Source organism: Bombina bombina, chromosome 10 (assembly GCF_027579735.1).
Source record: "Bombina bombina isolate aBomBom1 chromosome 10, aBomBom1.pri, whole genome shotgun sequence".
NCBI lineage: Eukaryota > Metazoa > Chordata > Amphibia > Anura > Bombinatoridae > Bombina > Bombina bombina.
In genome coordinates this window covers 99,410,000-99,427,261 of record NC_069508.1, presented here as the reverse complement: position 1 = coordinate 99,427,261, position 17,262 = coordinate 99,410,000, and the positions used below count along the sequence as shown (strand labels likewise).

The following is a 17,262-nucleotide window of genomic DNA, read 5'->3' as shown; positions in this document are numbered from 1 at the left end:
GTAATTGAAGATGATGCCGTGGACTCACCATATCTTAGGAAAGAAAACTAAATTTATGCTTACCAAAAAAAAATTGCCTAGATTTAGTGTTTTGTCGTTAAAGACTCCACGAAACTAACGCTGCTTTTTTTCCCAACGCACCCTTAAGACAACACTGGTATTTAGAGTTGTCTGAGGGGCTGCGTTAGGCTCCAAAAAGGGTGCGTTGAGACTAACTTAGCTCCACTTCAACCCTCAATACCAGCATTGCTTACGGTAGCAGTAAGCTGGCAAAACGTGCTTGTGCACGATTCCCCCATAGGAAACAATGGGGCAGTTTTGGCTGAAAAAAAACCTAACACCTGCAAAAAAGCAGCGTTCAGCTTCTAACGCAGCCCCATTGTTTCCTAGGGTGCACCTAACACCCTAACATGAACCCCGAGTCTAAACACCCCTAACCTTATACTTATTAACCCCTAATGTGCTGCCCCCACTATCGCTGACACCTGCAATATACTATTAACCCCTAATCTGCCGCTCCGGACACCGCCGCCACCTACATTATACCTTTGTACCCCTAATCTGCTGTCCCCAACGTCGCCGACACCTACATTATATTTATTAACCCCTAATCTGCCCCCCAACGTCGCCGCTACCTAACTACACTTATTAACCCCTAATCTGCCGACTGGACCTCGCCGCTACTATAATAAATGTATTAACCCCTAAACCGCCGCACTCCCGCCTTGCAAACACTAGAATAAATTTTATTAACCCCTAATCTGCCCTCCCTAACATCGCCGCCACCTTACTTCAAGTATTAACCCCTAATCTGCCGACCGGACCTCGCCGCTACTCTAATAAATGAATTAACCCCTAAAGCTAAGTCTAACCCTAACACCCCCTTAAATTAAATATAATTTTAATCTAACAAAATAAATATTATTAACTAAAGTATTCCTATTTAAAACTAAATACCTGTAAAATAAACCCTAGTATAGCTACAATATAACTAATAATTATATTGTAGCTATTTTAGGATGTATATTTATTTTACAGGCAACTTTGTATTTATTTTAACTAGGTACAATAGCTATTAAATAGTTATTTACTATTTAATAGCTACCTAGTTAAAATAAAACACAATTACCTGTAAAATAAATCCTAACCTAAGTTACAATTAAACCTAACACTACGCTATCAATAAATTTAATTAAATAAATTACCTACAATTAAATAAACTAAACTAAATTACATAAAAAAACAAACACTAAATTACAAAAAAATAAAAAAAGATTACAAGAATATTAGGCTAATTACACCTACTCTAAACCCCCTAATAAAATAAAAAAGCCCCCCAAAATAATAAAGGTCCCTACCCTATTCTAAATTAAAATGTAACCAGCTCTTTTACCAGCCCTTAAAAGGGCTTTTTGCGGGGCATGCCCCAAAGTAATCAGCTCTTTTACCTGTAAAAAAAAATACACCCCCCCCCCCCAACATTAAAACCCACCACCCACATACCCCTACTCTAACCCAAACCCCCCTTAAATAAACCTAACACTACCCCCCTGAAGATCTCCCTACCTTGAGTCGTCTTCACCCAGTCTTCATCCGATGGGGCAGAAGAGGACATCCAGACCGGCAGACATCTTCATCCAAGCGGCATCTTCTATCTTCATCCATCCGATGAGGAGCGGCTCCATCTTCAAGACCTCCGGCGTGGAACATCCTTCTTCACCGACGACTAGACGACGAATGACGGTTCCTTTACTCGAATTCCGATTGGCTGATAGGATTCTATCAGCCAATAGGAATTAAGGTAGGAAAAATCTGATTGGCTGATTGAATCAGCCAATCAGATTCAAGTTCAATCCGATTGGCTGATCCAATCAGCCAATCAGATTGAGCTTGCATTCTATTGGCTGTTCCGATCAGCCAATATAATGCAAGCTCAATCTGATTGACTGATTCAATCAGCCAATCAGATTTTTCCTACCTTAATTCCGATTGGCTGATAGAATCCTTTGAGCCAATCGGAATTCGAGGGACGCCATCTTGGATGACGTCATTTAAAGGAACCATCATTCGTCGTCTAGTCGTCGGTGAAGAAGGATGTTCCGCGCCGGAGGTCTTGAAGATGGAGCCACTCCTCGTCGGATGGATGAAGATAGAAGATGCCGCTTGGATGAAGATGTCTGCCGGTCCGGATGTCCTCTTCTGCCCGGATAGGATGAAGACTTCTGCCGGTCTGGATGTCCTCTTCTGCCCCATCGGATGAAGACTTCGGCCCGGCTGGGTGAAGATGACTCAAGGTAGGGAGATCTTCAAGGGGGTAGTGTTAGGTTTATTTAAGGGCGGTTTGGGTTAGAGTAGGGGTATGTGGGTGGTGGGTTTTAATGTTGGGGGGGTTGTATTTTTTTTTACAGGCAAAAGAGCTGATTACTTTGGGGCATGCCCCGCAAAAAGCCCTTTTAAGGGCTGGTAAAAGAGCTGGTTACATTTTAATTTAGAATAGGGTAGGGACCTTTATTATTTTGGGGGGCTTTTATATTTTATTAGGGGGCTTAGAGTAGGTGTAATTAGCCTAATTTCTCCAACATTGGTGTGTCCGGTCCACGGCGTCATCCTTACTTGTGGGAATATCTCTTCCCCAACAGGAAATGGCAAAGAGTCCCAGCAAAGCTGGCCATATAGTCCCTCCTAGGCTCCGCCCACCCCAGTCATTCTCTTTGCCGTTGCACAGGCAACATCTCCACGGAGATGGTTAAGAGTATGTGGTGTTTAGTTGTAGTTTTTTTATTCTACTATCAAAAGTTTGTTATTTTAAAATAGTGCTGGTATGTACTATTTACTCTGAAACAGAAAAAGATGAAGATTTCTGTTTGTGAGAGGAAGATGATTTTAGCAGACAGTAACTAAAATCGATTGCTGTTTCCACATAGGACTGTTGAGATGAAGTAACTTCAGTTGGGGGAAACAGTTAGCAGACTTTTCTGCTTAAGGTATGACTAGCCATATTTCTAACAAGACTGTGTAATGCTGGAAGGCTGTCATTTCCCCTCATGGGGACCGGTAAGCCATTTTCTTAGTCTCAAACAGAATAAAGGGCTTAATATGGGCTATAAAACTGGTAGACACTTTTATGGGCTAAATCGATTGCTTTATTTGGACATTTTATACATGTTTATGTTGATATTTCACACTTATAAACTTGGGGAACGTTTTTAACGTCAGGCACTATGTTAGACACCTTTTCTAGTCAGGAAGGGCCTTCCCAGTTGTAGGCTGAGCCTCATTTTCGCGCCATTACTGCGCAGTTGTTTTTGAGAGCAAGACATGCAGATGCATGTGTGAGGACCTGAAAGTAGTTGGAAAAGTTCCTAGAAGGCGTCATTTGGTATCGTATTCCCCTCTGGGCTTGACAAAGTCACAGCAAAGACTGAAGCTGGTACTGTATAGGGGTTAAATCTGTAACCGCTTCCGGTTTCGTTATTTTAAGGGTTAAAGCTCTGAAAATTGGTGTGCAATACTTTTAATGCTTTAAGACACTGTGGTGAAATTTTGGTAAATTTTGAACAATTCCTTCATATTTTTTCGCATATTCAGTAATAAAGTGTGCTCTGTTTAAAATTTAAAGAGACAGTAACGGTTTTGTTTTAAAACGGTTTTTGTGCTTTATTGACAAGTTTAAGCCTGTTTAACATGTTTGTGCCTTCAGATAAGCTATGTTCTTAATGTATGAAAGCCAATGTGTCTCCCCCTTCAAAATTGTGTAATAATTGTGCCTTAGCGTCCAAACAAAGTAAGGACAGTACTGCCACAGATAGTAAAGTTGCCCAAGATGATTCATCAGATGAAGGGAGTAGATATAGTTCTACATCATCTCCTTCTGTGTCTACACCAGTTTTACCCACGCAGGAGGCCCCTAGTACTTCTAGCGCGCCAATGCTTATTACCATGCAACAATTGACTGCTGTAATGGATAACTCTATAGCTAATATTTTATCCAAAATGCCTGCATATCAGAGAAAGCGCGATTGCTCTGTTTTAAACACTGAAGAGCAGGAGGGCGCTGATGATAATGTTTCTGTCATACCCTCACACCAATCTGAAGGGGCCATGAGGGAGGTTTTGTCAGATGGGGAAATTTCAGATTCAGAAAAAAATTCTCAACAGGCTGAACCTGATGTTGTGACATTTAAATTTAAATTAGAACATCTCCGCGCACTGCTTAAGTAGGTGTTATCTACTCTGGATGATTGTGACAACTTGGTCATTCCAGAAAAATTATGCAAGATGGACAAGTTCCTAGAGGTTCCGGTGCACCCCGACGCTTTTCCTATACCCAAGCGGGTGGCGGATATAGTGAATAAGGAGTGGGAGAAGCCCGGCATACCTTTTGTTCCCCCTCCGATATTTAAGAAATTATTTCCTATGGTCGACCCAAGAAAGGACTTATGGCAGACAGTCCCTAAGGTCGAGGGGGCAGTTTCTACTTTAAACAAGCGCACTACTATTCCTATTGAGGATAGTTGTGCTTTCAAAGATCCTATGGATAAGAAATTGGAGGGTTTGCTTAAAAAGATTTTTGTACAGCAAGGTTACCTCCTACAACCCATTTTGTGCATTGTTCCTGTCACTACAGCAGCGTGGTTCTGGTTCGAGGAACTAGAAAAGTCGCTTAGTAGAGAGAAAAATTCAGGGTTTGCAATTGTGGCGCGCAGAGCGCTTTGGCTAAAGTCTTGGTCAGCGGATGTTTCATCCAAGACAAAATTGCTTAACATCCCCTTCAAGGGTAAAACTCTCTTTGGACCAGAATTGAAAGAGATTATCTCAGACATCACTGGGGGAAAGGGCCACGCCCTCCCACAAGATAGGCCTTTCAAGGACAAGAATAAGTCTAATTTTCGTTCCTTTCGTAATTTCAGGAAAGGACCGGCCTGTAATTCTGCATCCTCTACGCAAGAGAGTAATACTTCACAGCCCAAGCCAGCCTGGAAACCGATGCAAGGCTGGAACAAGGGTAAGCAGACCAAGAAGCCTGCTACCGCTAACAAAACAGCATGAAGGAGTAGCCCCCGATCCGGGACCGGATCTAGTGGGGGGCAGACTCTCTCTCTTTGCCCAGGCTTGGGCAAGAGATGTTCAGGATCCCTGGGCGCTAGAAATAGTTTCTCAGGGTTATCTTCTAGAATTCAAGGAACTACCCCCAAGGGGAAGGTTCCACATGTCTCACTTATCCTCAAACCAAATAAAGAGACAGGCGTTCTTACGTTGTGTAGAAGACCTGTTAAAGATGGGAGTGATACACCCAGTTCCAATGACGGAACAAGGAATGGGTTTTTACTCAAATCTGTTCGTAGTTCCCAAAAAAGAAGGAACCTTCAGACCAATTCTGAATTTAAAGATCCTAAACAAATTTCTCAGGGTACCATCGTTCAAAATGGAAACCATTCGAACGATTCTACCCACTATCCAGGAAGGTCAATTTATGACTACCGTGGATCTAAAGGATGCGTACCTACATATTCCTATCCACAAAGAACATCATCAGTTTCTAAGGTTCGCCTTTCTGGACAAACATTACCAGTTTGTGGCCCTCCCATTCGGATTAGCCACTGCTCCAAGGATTTTCACAAAGGTACTCGGGTCCCTTCTAGCGGTCCTAAGACCGAGGGGCATTGCAGTAGTACCATACTTGGACAACATTCTAATACAAGCGTCGTCTCTTTCAAAAGCAAAGGCTCATACAGACATCGTTCTGGCCTTTCTCAGATCTCACGGATGGAAGGTGAACATAGAAAAGAGTTCTCTGTCTCCGTCAACAAGAGTTCCCTTCTTGGGAATAATAATAGATTCCTTAGAAATGAGGATTTTTCTGACAGATGTCAGAAAGTCAAAACTTCTAAGCGCTTGTCAAGTTCTCCATTCTGTTCCACGTCCTTCCATAGCTCAGTGCATGGAAGTAGTAGGGTTGATGGTTGCAGCAATGGACATAGTTCCTTTTGCGCGAATTCATCTAAGACCATTACAACTGTGCATGCTGAAACAGTGGAATGGGGACTATACAGACTTGTCTCCAGTAATTCAAGTAGATCAGAAGACCAGAGATTCACTCCGTTGGTGGCTAACCCTGGACCACCTATCCTAGGGAATGAGCTTCCGCAGACCAGAGTGGGTCATCGTCACGACCGACGCCAGTCTAGTGGGCTGGGGCGCGGTCTGGGAATCCCTGAAAGCTCAGGGAATATGGTCTCGGGAAGAGTCTCTTCTCCCGATAAACATTCTGGAATTAAGAGCGATATTCAATGCTCTCAGGGCCTGGCCTCAGCTTGCAAAGGCCGGATTCATAAGATTCCAATCAGACAACATGACGACTGTTGCGTATATATCAATCATCAGGGGGGAACAAGGAGTTCCCTGGCGATGAAAGAAGTGACCAAAATAATACAATGGGCGGAGGATCACTCCTGCCATCTATCTGCGATCCACATCCCAGGTGTGGAAAACTGGGAAGCGGATTATCTGAGTCGTCAGACATTCCATCCGGGGGAGTAGGAACTCCACCCGGAGATCTTTGCCCAGTTGACTCAATTTTGGGGCATTCCAGACATGGATCTGATGGCGTCTCGTCAGAACTTCAAGGTTCCTTGCTACGGGTCCAGATCCAGGGATCCCAAGGCGACTCTAGTGGATGCACTAGTAGCACCTTGGACCTTCAACCTAGCTTATGTGTTTCCACCGTTTCCTCTCATTCCCAGGCTGGTAGCCAGGATCAAACAGGAGAGGGCCTTGGTGATCTTGATAGCTCCTGCGTGGCCACGCAGGACTTGGTATGCAGACCTGGTGAATATGTCATCGGTTCCACCATGGAAGCTACCTTTGAGACAGGACCTTCTTGTTCAGGGTCCATTCGAACATCCAAATCTGGTCTCCCTCCAGCTGACGGCTTGGAGATTGAACGCTTGATTCTATCAAAGCGTGGGTTTTCAGATTCTGTGATAGATACTCTGGTTCAGGCCAGAAAACCGGTAACTAGAAAGATTTATTATAAAATATGGAAAAGATATATCTGCTGGTGTGAATCCAAGGGATTCCCATGGAATAAGATAAAAATTCCTAAGATTCTTTCCTTTCTGCAAGATGGTTTGGATAAAGGATTATCTGCGAGTTCTCTAAAGGGACAGATTTCTGCTTTATCTGTCTTACTACACAAACGACTGGCAGCTGTGCCAGATGTTCAATCATTTGTTCAGGCTCTGGTTAGGATCAAGCCTGTTTACAGACCTTTGACTCCTCCCTGGAGTTTAAATCTAGTTCTTTCTGTTCTTCAAGGGGTTCCGTTTGAACCTCTACATTCCATAGATATTAAGTTGTTATCTTGGAAAGTTTTGTTTTTGGTTGCTATTTCTTCTGCTAGAAGAGTGTCAGAGTTATCTGCTCTGCAGTGTTCTCCGCCCTATCTGGTGTTCCATGCAGATAAGGTGGTTTTGCGTACTAAGCCTGGTTTTCTTCCAAAGGTTGTTTCTAACAAAAATATTAACCAGGAGATAGTTGTACCTTCTTTGTGTCCGAATCCAGTTTCAAAGAAGGAACGTTTGTTACACAATTTGGACGTAGTCCGTGCTCTAAAATTCTATTTAGAAGCTACAAAAGATTTCAGACAAACATCTTCTCTGTTCAAAAAGCGACTTCTACCTCTCTTTCCTTTTGGCTTAAAAGCATCATCCGATTGGCTTACGAGACTGCCGGACGGCAGCCTCCTGAAAGAATCACAGCTCACTCCACTAGGGCTGTGGCTTCCACATGGGCCTTCAAGAACGAGGCTTCTGTTGATCAGATATGTAAGGCAGCGACTTGGTCTTCACTGCACACTTTTGCCAAATTTTACAAATTTGATACTTTTGCTTCTTCGGAGGCTATTTTTGGGAGAAAGGTTTTGCAAGCCATGGTGCCTTCCGTTTAGGTAACCTGATTTGCTCCCTCCCTTCATCCGTGTCCTAAAGCTTTGGTATTGGTTCCCACAAGTAAGGATGACGCCGTGGACCGGACACACCAATGTTGGAGAAAACAGAATTTATGCTTACCTGATAAATTACTTTCTCCAACGGTGTGTCCGGTCCACGGCCCGCCCTGATTTTTTAATCAGGTCTGATGAATTCTTTTCTCTAACTACAGTCACCACGGTACCATATGGTTTCTCCTATTTTTTCCTCCTGTCCGTCGGTCGAATGACTGGGGTGGGCGGAGCCTAGGAGGGACTATATGGACAGCTTTGCTGGGACTCTTTGCCATTTCCTGTTGGGGAAGAGATATTCCCACAAGTAAGGGTGACGCCGTGGACCGGACACACCGTTGGAGAAAGTAATTTATCAGGTAAGCATAAATTCTGTTATTCTTTTAATCTTTTTTTATTTTTTGTAATTTAGTGTTTAATTTTTTTGTAATTTAGTTTAGTTTATTTAATTGTAGGTAATTTATTTAATTAATGTATTGATAGTGTAGTGTTAGGTTTAATTGTAACTTAGGTTAGGATTTATTTTACAGGTAATTTTGTAATTATTTTAACTAGGTAGCTATTAAATAGTAAATAACTATTTAATAGCTATTGTACCTAGTTAAAATAAATACAAAGTTGCCTGTAAAATAAATATAAATCCTAAATAGCTACAATATAATTATTCGTTATATTGTAGCTATATTAGGGTTTATTTTACAGGTAAGTATTTATTTTTAAATAGGAATACTTTAGTTAATAATATTTAATTTATTTAGTTAGATTAAAATTATATTTAATTTAGGGGGGTGTTAGGGTTAGACGTAGCTTTAGGGGTTAATACATTTATTAGAGTAGCTGCGAGGTCCGGTCGGCAGATTAGGGGTTAATACTTGAAGTTAGGTGGCAGCGACGTTGGGGGGGGGGCAGATTAGGGGTTAATACTATTATAGGGTTTGCGAGGCAGGAGTGCGGCGGTTTAGGGGTTTATAACTTTATTACAGTAGCGGCGAGGTCCGGTCGGCAGATTAGGGGTTAATAAGTGTAGTTAGGTGGTGGCGACGTTGGGGGGGGGCAGATTAGGGGTTAATAAATATTATGTTGGTGTGGTCGATGTTAGGGGCAGCAGATTAGGGGTTCATAGGGATAATGTAGGTGCGGTCGGCAGATTAGGGGTTAAAAATATTATAGTGGGGGGACCTCGGTTTAGGGGTTCATAGGTAGTTTATGGGTGTTAGTGTACTTTAGAGCACAGTAGTTAAGAGCTTTATAAACCGGCGTTAGCCCATAAAGCTCTTAACTACTGACTTTTTTCTGCGGCTGGAGTCTTGTTGGTAGAGGGTTTACCGCTCATTTCTTCCAAGACTCTAAATACCGGCGTTATTAAGAACCCATTGAAAAGATAGGATACGCAATTGGCGTAAGGGGATCTGCGGTTACGGAAAAGTTGCGGCTTGAAAGTGAGCGGTAGACCCTTTCCCGCCTGACTCTAAATACCAGCAGGCGGCCAAAAGCAGCGTTAGGACCCCTTAACGCTGCTTTTGATGGCTAACGCAGAACTCTAAATCTCGGCGAATGATTTATTTGTGGATATGGTAAGTCCACGACCCCGCCCTTAATTTTCAGAAAGTGTTTTGACTAAGACATCAGGCACCTCTACACCTTGTGTTGCTTCTTTTTTCTCCATTTCCTTTGGTCGAATGACTGGGGGTTGTGGGAAGGGATTTGATACTTAACAGCTTTGCTGTGGTGCTCTTTTCCTCCTCCTTCTGGCAAGAAGTGATATTCCCAACAGTAAGTGAAGATGATGCCATGGAAGGAAAGAAATTTATCAGGTAAGCATACATTTAGTTATATGCTAAATCACTTGAAAGTAATTAGTGTAACTGCAAAAAGCTGACAAGGATATATCACCTGAATGTGTATATTTAAAAAGAGAAGATATTTTACCTCAAAATTTCTTCAACTCACAATAATAAGAGCTTTGTTAGCAGTTATGATGTGCCTGCTTAAAAATAAATGCTTAAATGGGACTAGACTTCGCAAAGCAGACGAGGAATGGGATTTGGGAGTACTTAAAGGGACACTGAACCCAAAAATTTTCTTTCGTGATTCAGATAGAGCATGAAATTTTTTTATTTTTTTTTTATTTTTTTTTAATTAAGCCTTATATCCTCAGGCAATTTGATTCTCATAGAAAAAAAGAAAAACAAGAAAAGATAAATTGCATTTTACATATTCTGAATTGGATTTTCATTTTCTGATTTTTCCCCCTTGTTCCCCTCTGCTCCCTTACCCTATCCTTTGAAAAAAAAAAAAAAAAAAAGGGAAAAATTAAATAAAATTTATTATTGTTACCACATGCCAAGCGTAACCAATTCTGAGTTCCTGAAAGGGTAAATCAGGAATTCAACTTCACTAGGTGGTAAGTCTTTGATAAACAATGACCATTTCAAGAATAATTTTCTAATATCTTGCTCATTATCTGGGTCTGTATCAATTTGTTCCAATATGTATTGTTTTTTCAAATAATTCTTAGTTTCAGTTATACTAGGAGTTGTTCTCTGTTTCAATTTTCTAAGAATAAGCTGTCTGGCTGCTAGTAGAGTCATATTAATAATTTTCCTATTATTTCCTTCATTATTACTAGAGTTATGAAGTAAGAAGACTATTATTTTCAATGATAGAACTATACGGGAGGGAGCTAGTACTTTGTTCAACCAAAATTGGATCTTCGACCAGAAGTTTCTAATTTTTGGACAAGCCCATAACATGTGCTGAAGGTCTGCCATCGGAAAAGAACATTTTGGGCAGGAATTGAAACTATTATTCCCACATCTAGATCCTTTTTCCGGAGTAAAATAAGTCATATAAAGCAATTTAAGGTGGGATTCCCTCCAGGAGGAGGAGAGAGTGACACGAGCAGTCTCTTGTATAGATAAATAGAGTAGTGGGGGGTCCAGGGGTTGTTTAATCAGAGCACTCCACTTATTTTGAGTTGTTTCAACATTTTTTGCTCCCTTTACTGATACCAGCATATAGTATCCAAATGCAATTGACATATGTCCTATTTTAGCGACAGCAAGCCAGTTCCCAACACTCTCTAGAGACCAATTCCACCCATAATCATGAGTAAGTTTTAAAGCATAATGCCTTGCCTGGAGATAGGCAAAGAAATTCTTATGTGGTATATTGAATTCTAGTCTAAGGGTTTCAAATGATTTAACACATCTTCTTTCAAAATCAAGAATCTGATATATATTACTAAGACCTAATATTTTCCATTCCCTGTAAACTTCTACCTGTATTCCGGCTTCAAACTGAGGATTACCCATGAATGGAATATGCCGGGAAACATGGTGCTCCACCTTCAATAAAGCACAAATCTTTTTCCAAGCAAGGATAGGATTATATATGGACTTTAACTTCTTAATTTCGTTCGGAATCTGGTTAGCGTCAGTATGTATAAGTGCTATTGGGTTTAAAGGATATGTTATGTTTTTTTCCAGATCATTATCTGTTACATAGTTCTTTAAATGGACCCAGTCAATAACTGTGCGAGCCAAAAAGGCTTGATTATATGCACGTATGTCTGGGAGAGCCAGACCACCATATTTCACAGGAAGAGATAATTTTAAAAAAGAAATCCTAGGTTTTCTACTCTGCCATATAAATGACCTAAGAATAGAGTTAAGGAAGTCAATATCTTTCCGTTTAATGAAAAGGGGAATGTTCTGTATTATGTATAGAAGTTTAGGTAAGAGCATCATCTTATAAGCGGCTATTCGTCCTGATAGGGATAACGGAAAGTTTTGCCAGTTTTTGAGGGAGTCTTTAATTTTATTTATTGTTGGAGTGATGTTAAGGGAATACCAAGTACTAGGATCATGAGAAATATTAATGCCGAGATAACGAAAAGAACTATGAGCTATACAGAAAGGAATTTTTGCCAGCGAGTCCCCCGTCTGAACAATCCAAAATAATTCGGACTTTGTATTATTAACCTTATATCCTGAGAAAGATCCAAACTGTTGTACTATGTTTAGGAGTTTAGGTATATTTAATCTTGTATTAGCCATATAAATGAGAACATCATCTGCATAGAGAGCGATTTTAATCTCCTTCCTTCCTATCTTTATTCCATCAATTTGATGTCGTATAGAAATAGCAAGAGGCTCGATGGCAAAATCAAAAAGGAGAGGGGAGAGAGGGCACCCCTGCCTAGTACCTCGTTGTAGTTTAATATCTTGTGACATACTACCGTTCACCAGTATCCTTGTAGTAGCATTTTGATAAAGATTACTGATAAATTTGGTAAAATTCTCCTTTAATCCAAATTTATGTAAAGTGTAAACCAGATGATCATGGTGAACGGAATCGAAAGCTTTTTCAGCATCTATTGATATTATTACCTTATCATGAGTACCCTCTCGCCCCTCCAGTGTTTTAAAATAATCAATAAGCAAAAAAAGTTCGCGTATTTTTGAGGAAGAGTTTCTATTCTGTATGAACCCAGCTTGGTCTGTATGAATAATAGAAGGCAGTATAGTTTGGAGTCTTTGTGCTATTATGGAGGTTAAGATTTTATAATCTGTGTTGAGTAACGCAATGGGCCTATATGATTCTTTTTTTGTTGGGTCCTTCCCTGGCTTCAATATTAAAGTGGTGAAGGAAGCAGTAAAACTAGGGGTTGGATCTTTTCCTTCCATATAAAAAGAGTTGAATAGAGTAGTTAAGTGGGGTGTGATAGGAATGTTTAAAGCTTGGTAAAATTCATTCGGTAATGCGTCTGGGCCTGGGGCTTTATTGTGAGGCAGTGTTTGGATTGCTTTATTTACTTCCATTTCAGTGATTGGAGCGTATAAGTCCTGTAGGACTTCAGGATGTAGTGTAGGGAAAGCAATTTTATTCCAAAATTCATCACGTGCCTGTACGTTAGAAGTTCGTAAAGAATATAAATCAGAGTAGTATTTAGAAAATAGTTGTAAAAGTTCTTCAGTGGTATTGAATGTCTGGCTTCCCATATTTATGTTATCTATGGATTGAGAGCCTCTCTCGATTTTAAGAAGTTTTGCTAGCAACTTTCCCGTTTTATTTCCAAACCGATATAGTTTTGATTGGACCCTGGCATCATTCTGTGTTGTTTTGTAAAGTAAAAAAGAATCCCTATTTTGTAAAGCAGAGGTATATTTAGCCCAACTGTGTGGAGAATTTTCAATTAAGTGCTTATTATATGCGTTAGAGACTGCTCGTGTCAACTCCCCCTCCCTTTGCTTGAGTTTTTTTGTTCTATTCACATTATATGCTATAATCTCCCCCCCTTAACACTGCCTTAGCCGTCTCCCAGAATAGTAAAGGACGTGAGATATAATCGCGGTTCAGGTCGGCATAATCTTTAAATTTAGCTTCTAGCCAGTTTTTAAATTTGAGATCTGTGGCTAGGAATGTTGGAAAGAAGAATCATCTATTTGTTTGCCTTTGATCATGTGATTGAAAATCTAAACAGATAGGCGCATGATCAGAGATAGCTATAGGGAGTATTTGAGCCTGCACCTGTGATTTACATAGCCTCTCATCTAATAGGAATAAATCTATCCTTGAGAGAGATTTATGTGCTTTTGAGAGGCAAGTGTATTCACACGAATCAGGATTTTGAAGTCTCCAAATATCACGAACCTTTAAGTTTACCATTATTCTGGAGAACAGTTTTGATTCCAGTTTATCTCTTTTAGTTTTTTTAGGCACACAATCTCGTCTTAGCCTATCTAGCGGATATATAGGGGCCATATTGAAGTCCCCGCCCATTATCAGGTATCCTTCAGCACACATCAAGAGCCTAGCTTGTACTAATTCCCAAAAGGATAAATTAAAAACATTTGGAGCATATATATTGCAAAATGTGTATAGGATGTTATCAATTTTAATTTTTAGAAATATAAATCTCCCTTCAGAATCCGAATCTACATGTATTACCTGGTATTTGATGCTTTTACTTACAAGAATAGCTACTCCCCCCTTCCTCTTAATACTTGGAGAGAAGAACACCTCTTGAACCCATGTGGATTTGAGTTTGAGAACCTCATCAGTTCTCAAGTGTGTTTCTTGCAGAAATGCAATAGAGGTGTTAATTCTCTTCAAGTATGATAATATAGTTTTCCTTTTAATGGGAGATGTGAGTCCACCTATATTCCATGAGGTGATCTTAACTCTACTTGGCATGACTTATTTATGGGAAAAGAAAAGAGGAAAGAAAAAAAAAAAAAAAAAAAAAAATAGGGAGGGAGAAAAGGGGAAAGCCCCTTTCCAGAGAGGTAAAACCTTCTTAACTCTCTGGTACCCTTAGTAGAAGGATCCTTATTCATAGAAAAGATAGAAAAATACTAAGTAAATAGAAATTCAACTTAATACATCATCAATATCAATTGTGGTTATTTAGTTTATAGCAAATTTTTCAGCATAGAATTTTCCTGCTTCAGCTGGAGTATCAAAAATATATGACTGATTCTCTACATATACCCTAAGTCTAGCAGGATGCAATATGTTTGCCCTTATTCCCTGCTGAATGAACTTTGTGCAAATTGGGGTAATTTCCCTCCTTTTATTAACTGTTTCCATTGAGTAATCCTGAAAGAGCAGGATTCTGGCGTCCCCTAAAAATATAGGCTGGCATTTATGGAAAGACTGCAAAAATGTGACCTTATCTTGGTAATTTAGAAATTTAACAATGATTGGCCTAGGTCTAACATTTGTCTTAGAGGGATGAACCGGACCAATTCTGTGTGCTCTTTCAATAAATGTTTTGGGGAAGCTCTCGGGAATTTTTAAAAGCTGCGGGATTGTTACCATGAGTAACTTGAATAGATCATCATATTGCTTGTCCTCAGGAACCCCTATTATCCTAAGGTTGTTTCTACGTGCACGATTCTCTAAGTCTTCAATTTTATTTTGTAATTTTATAAGTGTGTTAATTGAGGTTTCAGTCTTAACATTATATTCTATCATGTTATCCTCTAAGTCTGATATTCTTTGCTCTGCCTCTGAGAGCCTACCTGCGAATTGTCTAACTTCTGATGTTAGATGTACAATATCTGATTTGATCTCATCTCTTAGAGTTTCGAATTTAGGTGAGAGGGCTTCCATTATTTTGAAGACTAGAGATTGCATGTCTATAGATTCAGATGTTATTTGAGTATTGCTAGTGGATGAGAATGTCTCAGCGGCAAGGTGCGGAGTAGCCTTATTCCGTTTGTCTCTTGATCTAGCCGCCATTGGGGAGGGTGTGTTTTTTTGGTGAAGGTGCAGGAATTTATCCATGTGCTTGTGGCTAATATGAAAGTGCAAGGGGTGTGGTAGTGAATGGAAGGGGGATAAAATTAAAGTGCAAAGCCCCTCTCGGGGGTATGGGGGATCAGAATACTGTGGGTATGGAAGGGAAGGTGAAGTGTGGGGGAGTGAATAGGGTGTAAAACATCTACAATGGGTGAGAGTGAATTATTTTATAGGCGGGTCGAGAAGAGAGAAAAAAAAATAAAAAATAAAATAAAAATAAAAAATTTAGAAACAGTATATGTAGTTGCCGCTGAGAAAAATTCACTCAATTAATGTAGTTCCAGCAATAATTCTACTATTGATATGTTATTATTGTTGATCTTATTAAATTTTAGGACCTGAACCTCTTTGGGTAGAGTAAATCTCTCTAAACCTTTCAAGGACTAAAAAATAATCAAAAACAAATATCCTTAACAAAACAAGCTCGCCCTTGAGTGCTATATAATACAGTCCTGCATAATGTAGCTTCAAACAGTATCAGAGTTTACATCAGCATAAAACTGCAAAATACAATCCTAAATTATTATTCTAAACAATATCAGAATTTATAATAATGTAAAACTTCAGTTTTACGAGATTTACCTCTATCTTTTACTTCGCTCTCTGGTGATTTTCAATTTATTCATGCATGCAGGTGCACAAGCCTTTTGTCACGTTACACAGAGGCAATATTATAAGAAAATATAAACACAGACTATTACATCCTTGTTAATAATACATTCAATATAGAGAAGGCTTGTGTGGTGTCAATATTTTTCAATATAATATTTCTGGGGGATCTTGAAAAGATAAACCTCCTTTAATTTATAAATGAGGCAGAGATATCTTATCTGAAAAAAGAATTATACAGCTAAATATATCTAGCCTCACAATTGAGTCTAGGTATCTTAAAGACCCTTTATGTTAACTATGCTATATGTGATAAACCCGTAGGTTTATGCTTAATAGACAGAAAAAAATATAGGCCAGTGTGTTATATATAATTATAAATATGCGGTTTCAAAAGAAAAGAAAAAATGTTATAAGTTACTTCTATATTTGCCACAGTTGAAAAAAAAAAAAGAAAAGGAAGAAAAAAATGTCCAGTTTTTCTGTGAAAGGTAATGAGCAACATCAGTTATTTGTCCACAGGTTTAGAAAGTTTGTGAGGCTTTTATCAGCAGAAAAAGAATAGCATCAAGTTAGTTGGTTACTTTACCAGTCTCTGGTCTGGGCTTAAGATAGCCGGTATTGGAAGCAGGGTCCTCCTTGATAGTTGCCCCCCCTGTGCAGCACCGGTGGAGGGGGGAATGCCACTCAGACAGTGGGAGACAAACAATCACCTCCCGGATGCCGTAGCTCGCACTCTATACGGCATACATTGTAGGGAGACAACCGGCGTTTGCAGCAGGGCTCAAGCAGGTGACCGCAATCTCTATCCCTCTCGCAACATCGGTGGGAGGGGTCGTTGTGGGAAACAGCGGATGCAACCCGCCAGGTACCGGAGTTCAGCGGTTTCTCCTCTTCTCCCCAGGACAGGCGCAAGGGACTGAGGCAAACTCGGAACCCGCCAGGGATCGTGCAGCCCAGGCCTCTATCTCAAGGCAGCAGAGGGAAAGAGCCGGGAGCCATCCAGGTCTAGCCACAGTCAGTGTCGAGGGCGCGCCCGATCCCACAACGTCTCGGGGGCACCCGCAGGGGCAGCCCAGGTCACCCGGGTCCGCCCGTGAAAGATCCCGGACAGCAGTTCACTCTGTGAGGCAGGGCAGGGCCCGATGGCAAAAGACAGGTGTCACACCAACAGTAGCGAGAATAGGCAGGTAAGGGGGCTGTTTGTTGTATGAGGCTTAGATATATGCAGAGGCCCTCATTCTTCTCAGTATTCGTATACCATACTATTTAGGGCTTTATTTTGGAAGGAAAGTACTTAGTACCAGAATAGGAGCTTCCAGTTGCTGCAGCATGCAGCTATAGTG

The 17,262-nt window shown here is 40.3% G+C and overlaps 1 protein-coding gene across 1 annotated transcript in view; it reads left to right on the top strand.

The window, feature by feature from the left end:
- RABGAP1L (RAB GTPase activating protein 1 like) overlaps nucleotides 1-17,262 on the top strand; it is a 1,244,335-nt gene that overhangs the window by 388,771 nt on the left and 838,302 nt on the right. The gene's annotated exons all lie outside the window — the stretch shown is intronic.